Consider the following 16,541-nt stretch of genomic DNA (forward strand, 5'->3'; position numbering starts at 1 on the left):
AGTTTGGTTAGACAGGTGATCATTTTCCTCACCTGTTCACATACATGCAAATAGTATTACTCCAGATAGAAAAAAAAAATAATAATAATGGTTCTGTTAAGCGGGCAATAAATCTAATTCCCCCCCTCAGCTAGGAAGAAATCCAGGTATTTTCCACTATTTTGCTGCTTGGATCTCTGTTGATAGCATAATACATTTATTTTTCCTATGGAAAAGGAGCAAAGAGAGTTTTTGAAGTGAGAAGAAAGCCTTCTCATCATTGTCACCTTAAAATGCTCCCTTGCTTTCTCTGAATGGCACAACCTATGCAATTAACAACCAAGGAACTGCCCAGGTTTTATAGAGTTCAGCATCTAATGAAGGCAACAAATACCACTCGCAAAGCTGGACTGTGGCACACCCAGCTCCAACTTCTTCTCACCATGCTCCCCACTGGATCAGCGCCCCTAGGGCTTCCCCACACCTTGACATGCACATACCCTTTTGAGGACTGAACTATGGAAATTCAATAGCAATTCAGTGGCAGTTAGGATTTTTTTTTTCGATGTCCAACATTCCTCTGATCCCTGTTAAACTATCCATTACAAAATTAAGGTCCCGCTCCCTGGCATTTCCGAGGTTTCTCTTTAAAGCCCCACTTCTATTCTTATCCTACAGAAAAAGCAACTCCAGCTATCCTCTTCCTTTTGCCTGGTGAGGTGAGTCCATTCCCACACCTCCTAGGACCCCAATTTTTCTGCAGATAACTTTTTTCACTGCAAATCTTTGTGCTTTCACCTTCCAAAGAATTGTCACCACATAACACTATTCAAAGCAAGTACCCAAACTTTCATTCACTCAACTCAAAGATCAAATTTACTTGAAAATAGTCACGTGTTGCCACCTGCGTGAGACCTGAAGCAGCAGGAAGATAAGTTCATGTAAGAAATTGAAACCAGGAAAACTTTATTCCTGTAAACAGGACCAGTCATATTCTCCAGTTTTACTATTCAAACTCTCACCCATTTGAAGCAATGCTAATCACAGTATTTGGAATTTACAGTTTGAAAGAAATCATGTGCTCAGCCACATGCTACCCTTCACTTAGAAACAGCAAATGAACACCAGTCATAAAACTCATCCCTTTCCAGGCAATTCACAAAGAAGGGGGAAATGGCTAAGCCTGACAAATATTCATTATAAATACTTTGTACCTGGCTATCTGATGTATGGGTAGTTAGATGGATGAGCAGAATATATCCTTTAGAAGCTTTCTAAACAACTTCCTTGAATTTTCAGTTTCGTGTTCACAGATAACAGCCTTTTTTAATAGTAGCTGATAAGAAGAAAGTCTTTCCCCATCACAACTAAACTATGCAGAAATAGTACAAAATTCACAGTTCACATACATTATTTTGCAAATAATTAGGTAAACACAATAAAAACATTTTGGTTATTTTGACTGGGGGACCACAAGGAGGCATTTAGCCTGCTGCCTACTCAGTCCTTAGGGAAGCTGTGCTGTGCAGCTAGGGTAAACCTCTTTCTCAGAGGCACCAAGACACACTCTGCTTGCTGTGGTTGTGCAGAAACCAGGATCAACAACTCAAGCGTAGGGAAGGTTACCTGGGGGCAGGGTTGAAGTTCTCCATAGGAAAGCATTCTTGCATGAACAAGCAATCATCTTTGACCATTAGATAAGTCTTCTTTCTTGCTGGTAGATAATTTTCAATCAAGTGGGAGAGGCCATGTCTGTATCTCTTGAATTAGGTTGATTTAACTTCTCCTTGCTAGTCAACAACCAGTTTTATTTTTAGTAAATGTCTTTATTGTTGTTGTTGCTGTGTTCAAATATGTGGTACGTCATCTGCAGTCATGAGGCTTAGGCAGGCTGATGGGTATACCTGGCAGAGTCATTAATGCTGCCTATATTTCAGTGATGCTCTACAGCTTTGGGAAAAACACATTTCTTAGCTTCCCTCAGTGTTCTTGCCTTTACAATGGGGCTCGTTCAGATGCTGAATGGAAAACAGAAAATTAGTAATATTAATATCCTGCTTAGTGATTTTGATGGATTCCAGAACAGTTGCTCATGACTCAGATATCTCTGGCACTGGTATAACATCATCACTGATAGCAATGTAAACGTGGAGTGGCATTTGTTGACTAGGCACTTCAGCGTGCATTCTTCTTGCCTAATCAATATCAGAATGCACGGACAGCTATACGAGGTATTTATTTATTACTCAGAAATAATGTATTTTGGGACTAGTCTCCTCATTGTTTTCATCGGTGAGCAAGCTCAATGTAATTTACAAATTATCCAAACTGGGATACATTGTCAGGAAAGGATCTTAACAAACATCTTACAAAAGGAATTAGGTTTTTTGTTTGTTTGTTGAAGTGCAAGTTACGCCATGAACTGATGCTTTGAACTGGCAGTGAGTAATAATATATTGTTCATTCTCAGGACAGATTTGTGCTATTGACATGAGGAAAAAATGACACACACACAAAAAAAAAGCGCCAAATACAATGCCAGTATGCATTCAAAGGGGCATTTCAATTAATACATTGTCTCAATCTCCATCAAGACCTCATTTCATGTTGAGAAAAGAGGAATACCATCTGCGATAGGTGCAGATGGGTGCTGAGTTGTCTGAAATTTTGAGTCAATCAAACGGAAAAGGTCATAGAAATTATTTTATTCATTTGCAGGAGGTAAATGAGCAAGATAAGGACTGCTGACTGTCAGTGGTAAAAGTAAAAGAGGAGGGTCACAGGGATCATCTCAGATCATTTACCACAAATGCATGAAAGCAAATGGGAATAAAGTGGCTGTAAAGAAAGAAATGTAGTGAATTAGAGAAAAGTTTTTACCATCAGACTGATACTTTATAGCATTAATAAGAGCAGAAAAACAGTTTGGCTTTGAGTTTGAGCTCAAATCATGATGAAAAGTTGCTTACTGTGATAGCAGAGAACAGGTCTTGAAAATGCATGAGATCACCTCTAGTCATCCTGTTTAATATTTGTTGAACTATACTTGCTAGGCCTAAAAAGAACATTTGCAAGATATGGACAAAAGAAAGGAATCTCTCTAGTGCTGCTCATATGAATAAGGCAAGCACTTAAATGAGGCCAACTGGATCCAACTGGAAGCCAAATGTTTCTGTCAGGCCTGTGTAATCCTGAAGCATCCCTTTGTTCCTCAGGGATGCCTGGTGGTTCTGCTGAGCTGGCACGCAGCGCATGGGGGCACCGCTCTCGGCTCTGCATCCCCTTCCACCAGCAGCTTGGTGTGGCTGTCCTCCAGCAAGCACAAGGTACCTGGCCCTTTCAAACTGAGAATGAATACAGAGATTTGGTAATATTGCTCTATAGTGGGGAACAAAGTCTCTAATTAGTTGGCAAAGATACCTGTATTTATTCATTTGTTGAAGATAGCCAGAGAAACTATGTGATTTTAAGTGCTTAAAGCAAAGACCACAAGCTTTAAAAAAATTATAAGGGCAGAATTTTACCTATGCATCATCTATTAACCCTTTCAGAAGCAGTTTTCTTTGGCAATTGCTGAAATACCTATTCATGCATGTCAGGGTTATACTGACATTTATATATAACTAGATAAATGAATATCTGAACATAGTCAAGAAATTTACCAAATCAACTGGTAAAAAACAAGAAAACATATGGCAAACATTGGTGGCAAGTTTCAAACAATTATTCAGCATGCTGTTTTCCCACTACTACCAGGACCCTAAATGAGATCAAATACAAAACCAAGTCCCATGGAAATCTATAAACCACTCAACTAGTGAATAAAAAAATACTGGGGCACAAGCCAGTCAAAAATTAACAATGAAAAATATAATGAATTGTTATCATTCATGAGTCATGAAGTATGAGTGGAGAGTCTGAAGTTAGAGGAGACTTGGAGAGAGAAGACAGAAAATAATCATTGAAATTTAAAAATTCTGAAAACTGCAGAACTACTAAACTTTGAACTATATGCCTTAGAAAGCTTTAGAGAAGTTTCTATCTTCTGTCATATGAAATAAGAACAATGAGGCATTCACCTGTATCAGGACAGGAACGATAAATCTTGTTATGCAATTTGATCTTGGAATTTATTGCTCCAGGATGTCAGTGAGGCCAAAAAAGTCTAGATAAACTGAAAGAATAATTGCATTTTCATAAAGAGCAAATATATCCAGTACTAAAGCAATTAATATTAATATTACAAAAGCATAGGAAAGAATATGAAATATTTTTTCAGAATTTATGCCAGGAGATATTTCCTAGGAGACAAAAGAAGTCCCATCTATTAGACAAGGGTCTTCCATTTTTTAATTATTTTTTCTTTTAATCACCTGGTCCTAGCTATTTTCAGAAAGAACACAAAAAGTTATCCTCTTATACTGACTATTCCAACATTAAAACTTATACAGAGAGTGGGAGGAAGCATCAGGAAAATATATTAGCAGAAGAAAAAATGGATAGCAATTTTAAAGCTTATTAATTCTTCTTGCTCCACTGAAGGCAAGAAAATCGTTACTATATCCTCTGCACTGTACTCACGAATATTCCCAAACCTTTGCTATGTTCCAGCATTATGGACTAATGAGGATATGACACAGATAGCTAAGAGCATCTCCCTATTAACCTTACGGGTTACCCAAGACAGTTAATACATCGGCCTTGATGGCATTACTTGGTGATTGTAGGTCAGGCTTTTTGCCAGCACTTACCCTCTAAGTGCTCTTTAAAAGAGCAATAAAAACAAGAGAAATGGCTGTCAAGTAGAAATAGACATAGATTGAAAGGACAGGTGGCTTTAATTAAAAAATCAGTGCAAGAACTGTCCCTGTTGCTCCAGAAGGCATTTCATTCCTTATCTCTGATTTCAAAAGGCTATAAATTATGCTTTCAGGAGGCAGGGCTGGAAAGCTGACTGACCATAGGTGTAGTGCTCTTTGAGCTGGCAGATATAACAGAGGACCTATGGGAGGGAGGTGGGTACCCTTCTGTAAGGACAGCCAGAGGCCAGGCTACTTGAGGGCATCAGATGGCTCCAGACATGTGTGGGCAACTGAATCTTGCCCCCAGGACACAGAGCTTCACTGATTTCAACAGAACATTAATTTATGATGCCTGAGAGTATAGCTGAATGCATTATTCAGAACTACAGCACAGCATAATTAAAACTTGCCTCTTACCCAAACTTCGTAATTAAAAACAGGGAGAGAAGAGTGAACACCAGGTCCTGTTCTGCTGATGCTATTCAGCGATCAGATTTTAAAACTTTAGCCTTGGTTCTGAATGAATATCACATGCTGTTTATCAGCAATTAGGATACTTTCATTTCTCTAAAATCTTACAGAAGAAGAGAGGGGGGGGGAAAAAGAAGGATCATGTTATTACCCTCATGGAACCTATATAAAGGAAGCTTGCATGAATTTCTTTACAAGTGCTACATAATTTTGAAAATTCTAATTAAAACCAAATGATACTCTCACAACGTTTGTTAAAATAAAGGTTAATCAGCCAAACCTGTCATGTCCAAAAAAGATTATTTTTTCCATATATCTTTTTAAAAGCCATCTCAATACCTTCTGAATTCATGACAAAAGCTGCTATCTGATCTGGGGAGGAACTACACCAATATACATTTTAAAGTTCACCGCCTTTGGCCTAGGAAAATATAAGCTTGGAAAAGAAACATCACAACCTTCCACTTGCATACTTTTTTCTCCTATGACAGGAACTGAAATCACATTGCATCAAAGTCAGAAAAATACAAATTGTTGCCGAACACTAGTTTAAATAAGATTTGAACAAATCCATGCACAACACCTCTCCTTGAGTCGTTCTTGGTAGTGTTGGTGGTTTAGCAGTCACAGCCCCATCTTCCCATTATAAAAGATTTTTTCTTTCCTGTTGATATGTGTAAGAATAGCACAAACAAAAAATTGACTGTCCAGGGAAAACAGCAAAGCAACCCTACAAAGCATTTAATGTCATGAAGTGAAAACAAAAATGGAAAAGGTAAAACAGTGGAGAATTCATAAGTGTGTAAGGTCAATTCTAACAAAGAGTGGCAAAATTCTCGGACAATTTTAGGCTATTTTAAAAATGGAAAATATCTCATGATCATGAGATAAGGAATTTCAATGGTGTAGAATCAGGAAGGTCTTTTCTGATATAATGCTTCTCCTTGTAAAGTGAGATTTATTTTTAGCAGTGTATTAAAGGACGTGAAATCACGATGTTATTCCTACCAAGTGTCAGTAACATAAAGAAAACTGTTGTATAAAGAGAACTGCATAACCAGATAGACAGAGAGTTTGTGTGCATGTATGTGTGTGTGTATACACATGTTGACAACACTGAAGCAATCATGAGGAATCCTGATGACAGAATTGAATAAAAGCCTATATAAGATACTAGTAACAGATGTCATCTCCTGCAAGCATCATGATAGTTACCATTTTTCCCCCCTTTACATTATAATTTGCAAAAGCAGAGCATAAAGCTCTACAAATTCTAAACAGACGCAGCCAAGAAGAAGCAGCCAAGAACTGAGTCCCTATCAATGAGTAAACTTTGAGCAGAAAAGCAGACTTCTCCCTGTTTTCAACCTTTCAACATGCTTATCTGGAAATGGACTTTTTCCCCTCCCTGTTTTCTACTCTCCCCCCCTCTCCCCACCCAGGAGCTGGAGCAGCTCTGCTGGCTCCTGGGTACTACTCCTTCTTGTTCAGCGCTTGCACAGCTGGTCTCCCATCATCAAACAAGTCAGCTGTGCAGCAGGGAAATGAAAAGGCTGAATTAACCCAAATGCATAATGAAGCACATTTAGCAGACCATACTATGTATGGTTCCTGTAGGTCTCTATTGTCTCTCCTCCCAGGCAAGGGTGGGTTTGATTGCTTTCAGTAGTTCACTAGCCAGCTTATAACTGCACTGCTGTCCTGAGGGCAGGGTTGAAGGATTTTGCCAAGAGGATGCTGGCTCAGCATCAAGCAGCATAAATAACTTCCTTCTCTTACTTCTGTCATTCCTAATAAAGTTGGTCAAAATATAAAATGTTTTTTTTTTCTTTTCTTTATTTCCCCCATGAAATTTTGCCAAGGTGTGAGGATACAGAGCAAGTCAGAGGGAGGGGAGGAATCTCTGCACCAAGCCTCCATCTGCCTTGTAGAGCAATGCTGCAGGAGCTCACAGCTTGCTGAAAAGCCACTGCCTAGCTCTAAAGCTTCCAACCTTACCTTAGTAGCACACTTAATGGTGCACCCTTCAGAGAACTTGACATTACAAGCATAAATGGGGTTTTCAGAAACATCAGGAGAAATTTGGGGATCAGGTTTGTTATTCTTCTCAAGGTAGTTGGATTTACCAGTGATAGTGTCACTATCAAAAAGCTAGATAGACCCACAGCCAGTTTACTAGCACCTCACACTAGAAGAATAAATCTCACTTAAGTACAATGAAGCTATATATCATTTTCCTATTGCCAAAAGAGCATATGTTCACAAAACTTAAATATTAATTATTTAAATACTTGTAACTAAAAGTATGATTGGGAATGGCTAAGCATGAATACAACATCCAACAAGAAACCTTCCCTTGCCAAACACAGGCACAGGCCAGGTACTAAAAACTCAAGGTTTCCAGCCCCACCTTTGCAATGGCCTCATCTTGCAATCCACTCATTTCCTTCCATTGTATGAAGTGGGTAAACACTGCTGCCATCTTCACAGAGGTTTAAGGAGCTTTATTTATCCATACCTGTAGCAGCATTTTGCAGTGTTGGTATAAGACCTTTATGTAAATGTGTAACATACCCAGGGGAGAAAGGAAGGGAGAAAACAGATCAGCCCCACTTGAAGTGAAAATGGACCTCGTTGCCTCATCAGATCTGGGCAATAAAAATGCTGAACTCCTCCTCCTGCCCAGCATTATTATGTAGCATAGCTGTTCTTTAGTCCATGCAGTTTTAGATTACCCTCTCTAGTAGGCAATGTTATTACTTTTATCTTCTCACTTATCAACCAAATTTCTAAACCTTAAATGGCCTATCATTTCTAGTTGAGTAACAAAATAAACAGAGTAATTCTACCAAGGCAATTAAGGAAACATTACACAACATCACTACCTGAGATTGTTAGCCTACCAGATACCTCATATTGTTCCAGCTAAACTAATTGAAACTTGAAACAATTAGGAAATGGAACAATAGGAGCAGGCTGGAAGGAGCACTAAATGGGGACAAAAGATGGATGCTGACTCTTGACACTGTGGCTCCATGACAGATGGAAAAGATTGGGTAGGGGATGCACACAGGCAGGGAGCAGGTGCCCTTGTTGCCAACTCCTTCTCCTATTCTTCTATAAGGACTTCTGTAAGTAAGGACTACATTTTTGGTTAGATTTTCTGTTTTAAAAGATTGCTGTGAGGAAAGGGAGAGCAATATACATTTGTCTTTTGGCCTTCCTATCCTCCACCCGTATGGAGGCAAAAACTTTGAGCCTTGTACTAAAAAGGAATCAAATTATATGTTATTGTACGTTTTGAAGCAAAACATTTAGGAAAATTGTTGAGGAAACTAACTCATATTTTTATACCAGTTGGAGCTAGGCTGTCATAAAGCACTGAGAAACAGCTGAAGTACAAGAGCGATGAGATTGTGGAAAAGGCAGTATGAAAGACCAAAAACATTTTCATAAATAAAAAGACAGTACAAAAGGGTGCTTATTCATCTGAGAAACAGAAGAAGAATTTTCTCCTAACAGAACTGAAGTCCTACAGGATAAGATGAAGGCCAGCCTGAAGGAGTGCCATACATACCCAAAAGTCAAGTAGAGATAGTCAAGATCGATACTTAGAATTTACCTAAATGGATTTACAGAAACTTAGGTGATCCCTTAATGAAATATGGATATCAACCACCTTTAAATTATATTGGTTCAGTTCTCGTTCTCTGCCAAATTCTACATTCTATTTTTCAATTTTGCTGAGTCTCACTTTGAATGCAACATGAAATGAGGGGTTTGCCATTCATTCCTATTTAATACTTTATGGCATTAAATACGTTGGAACAGTTTTCTCTACATCAGCCAGACTAAATATCCCCATTTCTTGCTTCTGTGATTGCCAATAGAATGGGTCAAAACAGAATGATTTTTTCTCTTTGTTCCCCCATATTAATGAATATATTCAGGCAGTTCCGGTTCTTAATTATCTCTGTAGATTATTCATCTGGGACTTCTTGCAATCCATTTACTGCAAATGCCATAAGCAATTATGTCTCCCTACAGAGTTATCATTTACCTGTGATTTTCATCATTTTTACTGAGCCATCTCATTACAACTGCATTGCCCTCTCCATGTTTCCTCCAGATTTTCTTGCCAAGGAAATGTCCAGAAATAACATTCTGGAAGTGTGAGCTGGTATGGTATCACCTCACTGTCCTACACCCCACCCAGCTCTCAGCACAAAAGATTCACATGGCACATCTCTCAGGGATTCCTCTCCACACTCCTCTCTGTCACACCTCCTCTGCTGATGCCCATCAGCTCTGGAGTGGTGGAAATCTAGACCAGAGCAATTTGCTTGAGATAATTTAACACAATTATAAACAAAGCCTATTCAGCTGATTTCGTGTCAACGTGTCAAAGCAGCAATTGTTTTACATTTGCTTGAGCAACTCTCAGCATGTTGTTTCTTCACCAGAAATTTGGCCTCAACAGGTGCCAAGTCCCAGTCTCTGAGATGGATGGATGCTGCTTTTCCTCCCCGGCTGCCGTCAGCTCCTCGCAGTAGGAGTTCCCCCCACGCTCCCAGGTGTACACGGGGTGTGACAGTACAGCTGCCTCCCTGATATGTCCAAATAATGACCTGATCTTCAGCCATCCTCCTGGGCTCCCCCAGCACGCTCCCGCTGGGGCTAGCTCGGCACAGTGCTGTCTGGAAGGTGCTCACCAATGCCTCTTCAGAAGAAGCATTGAAATGCCCCTTCAGAGAAATGCCTCTTCAGTTGTATCTTTTAATCAGTCCGGATAAATGTTGTCAGTGGAAAGTTGCTACTGCTCACAACCTCTACAACTTTTAACATGTACCACATGTTCCTGCATTACGGCTGGCTCGCTCTGCATTCGCATAGAAAAGACGGCGTGCAAACGCATCCAACTGCTTTTAAAATCAAAAGGAATCTTTCCACTGAGTTTAACAAGAGCTGAAGTGAGGTCTTGTGACCCTGCTGCAGAAAATTATTTACACACATGCCAAACTCCAAGCATGTGAAGAAGCCCCACGAATTCAACAGGCTTATCAGATGCTTAAACACTTCAGTCAAGGCACCAGTGCTTTTTTAAGCTGCTGTAATAGCGCCTCTGTTGTACAAAATAAAATCCATGGGAGACTTGCCTTGCTCCAATGAAAGGAGGAATAGCCCTTGAATAAATATATTATGCATAGAAGTATGAATAATGTGTGTGTTTATATACATATGCATACACATGCATATACATATCTTAGCCTCTGTTCTGCAGTTCATATTCCTGCAAGCAAAGCTTTCATCTGATTTATGTGATTAACTGCAAAATCCAGTGCTCGAGCCCACATTCTTTACACTGAAAAAAGCTTTCTTTTAAATGCCCTTGTCCCAGTGCTGACAGATGCTCTCCAAGCTGGGGCACTCTCATATAGTAGACAAATAAAAAGCCTGAAGTGCCTGAGAAGTAGAAATATCTGCCTTGCAAAGGTAAAATAAGAAATAAAGACACTTAGGGAACATATTGAAAGATTTACTTCAAAGACTATCAAAAGGAAGAATAATTTCCTTTCCTGCTTTAGGGCAACGCGTATTTAGATTAAAATTTAAAAGGTGCAGTGGAAGTAAATGCCCTCTTTGTTGTCTACAGAACCTTTAAAAATCTGTATCATATAATGGTGTTTAGGGGAAGTTTTAGGTCATCTCCCTCCATTCTGTTTCCCTCCTTTATCTGCTTTTTTTTTGTTGTTTTTGTTGTTGTTCCATCAAAAACTGTAATAGGCTTTAGCTTAAAAATGGCTTTAGCTTAAAAATTCCCTACTGAAATGGAGTGAATTCTCCATATATATACATATATACATTCTCCATACATATACTGAGTGGCTGCAATTACATGTGATTCAGAAAGGGGCAATGCAGCATTTCAGCTGCAAAGTCTCCAAAAATGAAATGAGAACAACAGAGGTCTACCTTGGGGTGAGGCTGACAGATGACAGAAAAAAAAAAAAAAAAAAAAAAAACACTGAAGCAATATGTCCCCAATTCTTCAGCTTCTAAAGAAAAAGACCAAACTGCTGCATAACTTCACTGAAGAAAAGATTCCTCCAGATTCACTGTAACTCATTTGTAGCAATATAGAAACAGATGGTTAGGTAGATATAATTTTCTATTTAACTAGCAAGTTGCTTCTGCTCTACTTTTATTTGATGCTCCATAATACATAAATAAAATCAATAACATCTGTGAACATCACTGCCCTTCCTCTCTTCTGAAATACCACATAACCTTCCATAACCTTATTTATTGCTATTTAGCCTCATGTCAGGCTATCTTAAAACTTCTAGCCCAACAGGAAATAAAGTCTGGATTACAAATGCTTGGGATTTTTACAGCAGCAGGCAGGCAGGCAAGGGAGCAAACACTTCAGTTCAGGGGTATTAAAAAGATTTTGACAACTCTTGGGCTTTGAGAGGATTTTTGGAGGCTTCTCTCTCCTTCAAGTGCAAAACACATGGGAAGGCAGGCAGCCAGCACAAATAGACTCTGGAATATTAAATTCAGCAGAGGAGAACACCAATTTATCCCACCAGCTCCTCTGGTACATGCTCCCCGGAGGCTTAGCCCCCATGAAAGAGGTCTGCAGATAATGCAGATGCCTTGAACAGCAAACGTGGTTTGTGTAAAGACCTCAGAGTTTAATCAGTGGCAAAGCCACTTCTGTACCATCAACAGCTGAAGGGTACTCACCACAATAGTCCAAGAGCTAGCCCAGTATTTTCTCTACTGTGCCGTCTCTCATCAGAGACTAAAGAAGCACAAGGATACTTCCAGCAGGAAGTTGTCAGAGGCAGAGGTTGTTAGGAGAGACGCCTGTGGCTGGTGAGGTCTGGTGGCATAGATCAACAAGCACATTGCACTACAGCATGTCACTCACAGCTCTGCTGGGACTATGAAGTATGGAGGTAGAGTGTTGGGCTATGATTTCTTAAGAGAAATTTATCATTCTTCCTCTTTTCTCCATTCAAAATATCTGAGACGAGAGTGCTGTGGTTATTGTTTTGCATATCATGGCTCTAGCAAGAGATGTTTGATGGTGACAGGCTTTTGGGACAGAGGTGGAGGACTGAACAGGATAAAGGAAGACATTTATTGCAGTTTCCCCCATACTGACTATGGGGAACAGTCCCTATGATATACTGTCACCTCAGCCATGTTTAGGTGCAGTCTAGAAGAGAGGCAGTTGGAGCAGAGCCAGAAAACAAATTAACAGCTATCTGTAAATATTGGCCTGGGATCTGGTGCTTGAGCTTATTCCCTACTTCTTTCTGGACATAACCCTTTAGCCTAGATTAACTCTCTGCCCACCGAAGAAAAAATCTATTATCCTTAGTGATGTTCATCCCCATGCCTGTACCATGTAGTTATAGATCAAACTTCATTTGTGGAGTAGATACGGATGTGGTCTGGATCTGCAGTCTACATTCTGGATGAGGTCAAAATTTATGTTAATGGTCTCGTTTCTTCCCCAGACTTATGAATCCCTTCACAGAGGACCACAGGGAGCCTTATAGGATCCCATTTACACACAAACTCTCACTAATTTCTTACTTGTGATTCGGTACACGAGAATCAGCAGCCACAAACCAAGACCATCCTAAACAGTTGCATACAACCACATTTGAGCCTGAACATGGCACTAAACACAAGCAAAATCTTATGTAGAGTAATTTGGGTGCAAGCTTGACAGATAGCTGGAGCTGTACAAGCATCCTAGGGCTATGTCTGAACCTCATGTTGTTGTTGGTCATCAGACACAAGCATACATGAAGCACAAAGGGCAGAGTTATCACTGAGAGGTCACTCGATCATACTTTCCACTATAACTCTCAAGCAAAATGATATCAAATAATATATAAGGACAGGCAGTATATGCCAGGGTAAAAGTAAGCCCAGCATTGAAAGCAATTTAGGCTAATATGTATGTCTTTGTCTTCAACTCACTCAGAGCACATGCATGTTCAATTACAGATGATTAGAGACCAATGGAGTAAGCTCCCTGCAGCTTTAGTCCTCCCATCCCAGAAGAAAATCTGTGAATGTTAAAATATCCAAGGTGGATACATTCCAGTCGTTTCTTCTGCCTTGAACGTAGCTTTTGTATACACTATCAGTAGGGTAGTAGCTTTTGAATACACTATCAAAACCCAACAGATTTACCATATGAGATTTTTTGGAGTGTATTAGCCCCCTCATATGCTGAATCTGAGAAAAGCTGAATACCTGATTCCACTGATCTGACCTGGTTAAATGGTTCTTATAAATGCCGTCATTTCCTACTGTGTATGCAATTTCTCCTTATCTAATCATTTTCAGGAGGAAAGTCAGGGGTTGTACAGTCAGGATCCATAAAACATGATCAAGAAAGTCTAGCTGATTTTCTGCAAGTTTTAATCATTTTTACAGAGATCCACTACTGGGAGATTTCTAGTGGTTAACAAATAAAAGAAGTTGAAAGATGTTATTTTCTGTGTCTAAATTACGAATTTCACTTGACAATTATCACAGACGGATATTATATTTAACTATGTTCAGTACCATGTTTATCCTCATTTTTGTAGCATATCAAACCAAGCATCTACATGTTCTTTCTGTCATCAGCCTGAAACAAACAAACAAAAAAAAAGAGATCACATCTCTAAAATATCCTGTTTTTCTCAGCAGGTTTGATAAATAGATGAAAACAAAAAACAAACAAACAAAAAATAATATTTCCATTAAATAAAAGTTTTATCACAGAACTCTGAGATTAATTTTCTTGTCTCTTTTCTTTCCTACTTGCACACTACCTCCTGCATCAACCTCCTGGCAAGTCAACAAGCTGTGAGAGCAGTCAGTCCCTGCTTCTGTGACTCAGAGCATTAAAGCCTGAAGTTTGGCAGGTGCCCAGGATGAAGAAATTTTAACAAATCTCCCACAAAGAGCACACTAATCATAACAAGCACTGAAGCCTTGAACATAATACTTCCTCCATATGTAAGATTCCCAATTTGCTTAATGGACTCTTCTCAAACTTTGCAGTATAATATTGCAAATGTTCTTTTACAAATCCCAGGTCCTCCTTCGACACATGACCAGCATGTACATCTCATAAAGGAAAAAATATAATTTACTATTCAGTTCTGGCTTCTGCCAAGAAGTCTTTTTCCAAGGCATAGTTTATTGGAAAATAAACAAGAAATACCATGTTCAAATTATCTTTGAGGGATACCTCATCTCGTAATTCCCATTGCAACAGCAGAGGCACATACTTGCAAGAAAAAATGTTGTTGATCTCTTTTTGGGTGACCTCATCAAAGGTTATTTGGAAGAAAATGGAAAACCAAACTGATTTATTGGGAGCTGGACTCCGTGAATTTCATACAGAAATTCAAATGATATATTTTGTAACTACAGCTAAAGAGCCTCCATTTTGTAAGGTGTAAGTCATTTCCACAAGTATGTACTCAGTTGTCTGCACCACACTGTTGAATTCATGGGGCTCTGGAAAAGACAGGTTATTGAAGGCAGAAATGTCAAAAGAATGTCAAAAGAAATTCAAAGGCCTAAGAAGAAGGGCAAGGCCTTACAAACTCCACACGTTATGGTTATGCACTGTGCTGACACAATATAAATTACTACAAGTGAATACAATTCTCTTGCTCATAAGGCTGCAGGCTAATCACTAAGCACACAATGAACCTATGCAGTTTGTTGTTATTGTTTAATAAAAGGAAACATGGACTATGGGCTAGCTGTGGAAGAGGATGGGCAAACTTAAAAACAGAAAGGACTGAATAGTTGCCCATATAAAGCACTTAAAGTAGGGAGCACCTGCTGTCAGAGAGTATTAACAGAGAGAAAAAAACTCTCAAAATACTTATTATAAAACGTCACAGTTATATTTATTCCAGCTTCTTACTTACATTAACTGAAGGTCTTTCGCACAGTCCCCAGCTCAGACATGTTTGCCTCACAGCAGTCTCTTGCTGTGCCCAACATACAGAAGTACCAGGCTGAACACAGGCTACCACAGCTTACCTTTGAGGCATCTACATTTTGGAGCAAAATGCCTATGGACTGCCGAAACTAGTCAGTACAGCTCCATATTTTATATTCTTCTTCACATTTCTACAATTTTCTCATGTTAAATAACTGCTTTTCATGTACTTTTTCTTTTTTTTTTTACATCAGTGGACAAAAATGCCTTTTAATTTTTATTTTTTTTATTTTTTTTACCTTTTTGAAACATGGAAAAAGTAATGTCTAGAACAGTCCATGCAGACGTCTCCCTGAAATCTGGCACGGTCATTAATAAAAGGATACAATGCACAATTCAGTAAATGTGGGAAGAACAAGTTCTGGTGAGTCTTGAGTCATCACTCACAAAATTAATGAATGAGATGTCCAAAACCCACCATTTCCAAGTTCAAAACTGATGAGAAAATCTTTCCCTTAAATGGTTCTGAGAGGTTGCCAGTGGCCAATTCTCCACATCCTAGACAACAGACAAAACTTCAAGATACAACAACCTTCTTGGTAGAAGTGGCATGCATACTTCTGGTGAGGGAATACATGACATATAAAGAGTGTTCTAATTTGACAAAATTATTGTTCTTTAAAACCCAACTACCCTCCACTTTATTTATTTATTTATTTATTTATGACAAATACATGTTCTTTAGGAAGCAAGGGATGGGACCAGGGAAAATGAAGAAACAATTCAAGAGCTAAGGAAAATTAAGCCTTTTGGTTATACTAGTAAAAGAACGATAGCAATCAACTCCTCTACCCAGCTTTAATAGCAGTCCTTCATAAATTTTCCATTAAAATCAAACGAAACATTGAGTATTGCTATTTTAATGAAATTCTTCACAGCTGCATTTCTCTCACCCCAGTATTAGCATTAAGTATTTATAAATTTATTTTTTTTAGAAGTTAATTCAATGGTGCTTACAATTATATAGTTACTATCTCATTTTCATTTAACCACTAAGTCATTATGATCTTCTAGAATGAGACTGTTTCAGAAGTTATAAAGATTATTTGCTAAAGTTTAATAATACTTACTTAGCCATGAGCATTAATTTCATTGAATAGTCAATACTTTCTACATTGCAATATCCTGGCATTAAATAGCCAGCTATTCATTTGCAAGACACCATAATCTTTTTATTAAGCATCTTTTGCTGTTTTACGTCCCCCTTTCAAACTAACAATTTATGAGCATCTAAGTATGATGTATTCATA

This window comes from Cygnus olor, chromosome 3 (assembly GCF_009769625.2).
Source record: "Cygnus olor isolate bCygOlo1 chromosome 3, bCygOlo1.pri.v2, whole genome shotgun sequence".
In the NCBI taxonomy this organism is placed as follows: Eukaryota; Metazoa; Chordata; class Aves; order Anseriformes; family Anatidae; genus Cygnus; species Cygnus olor.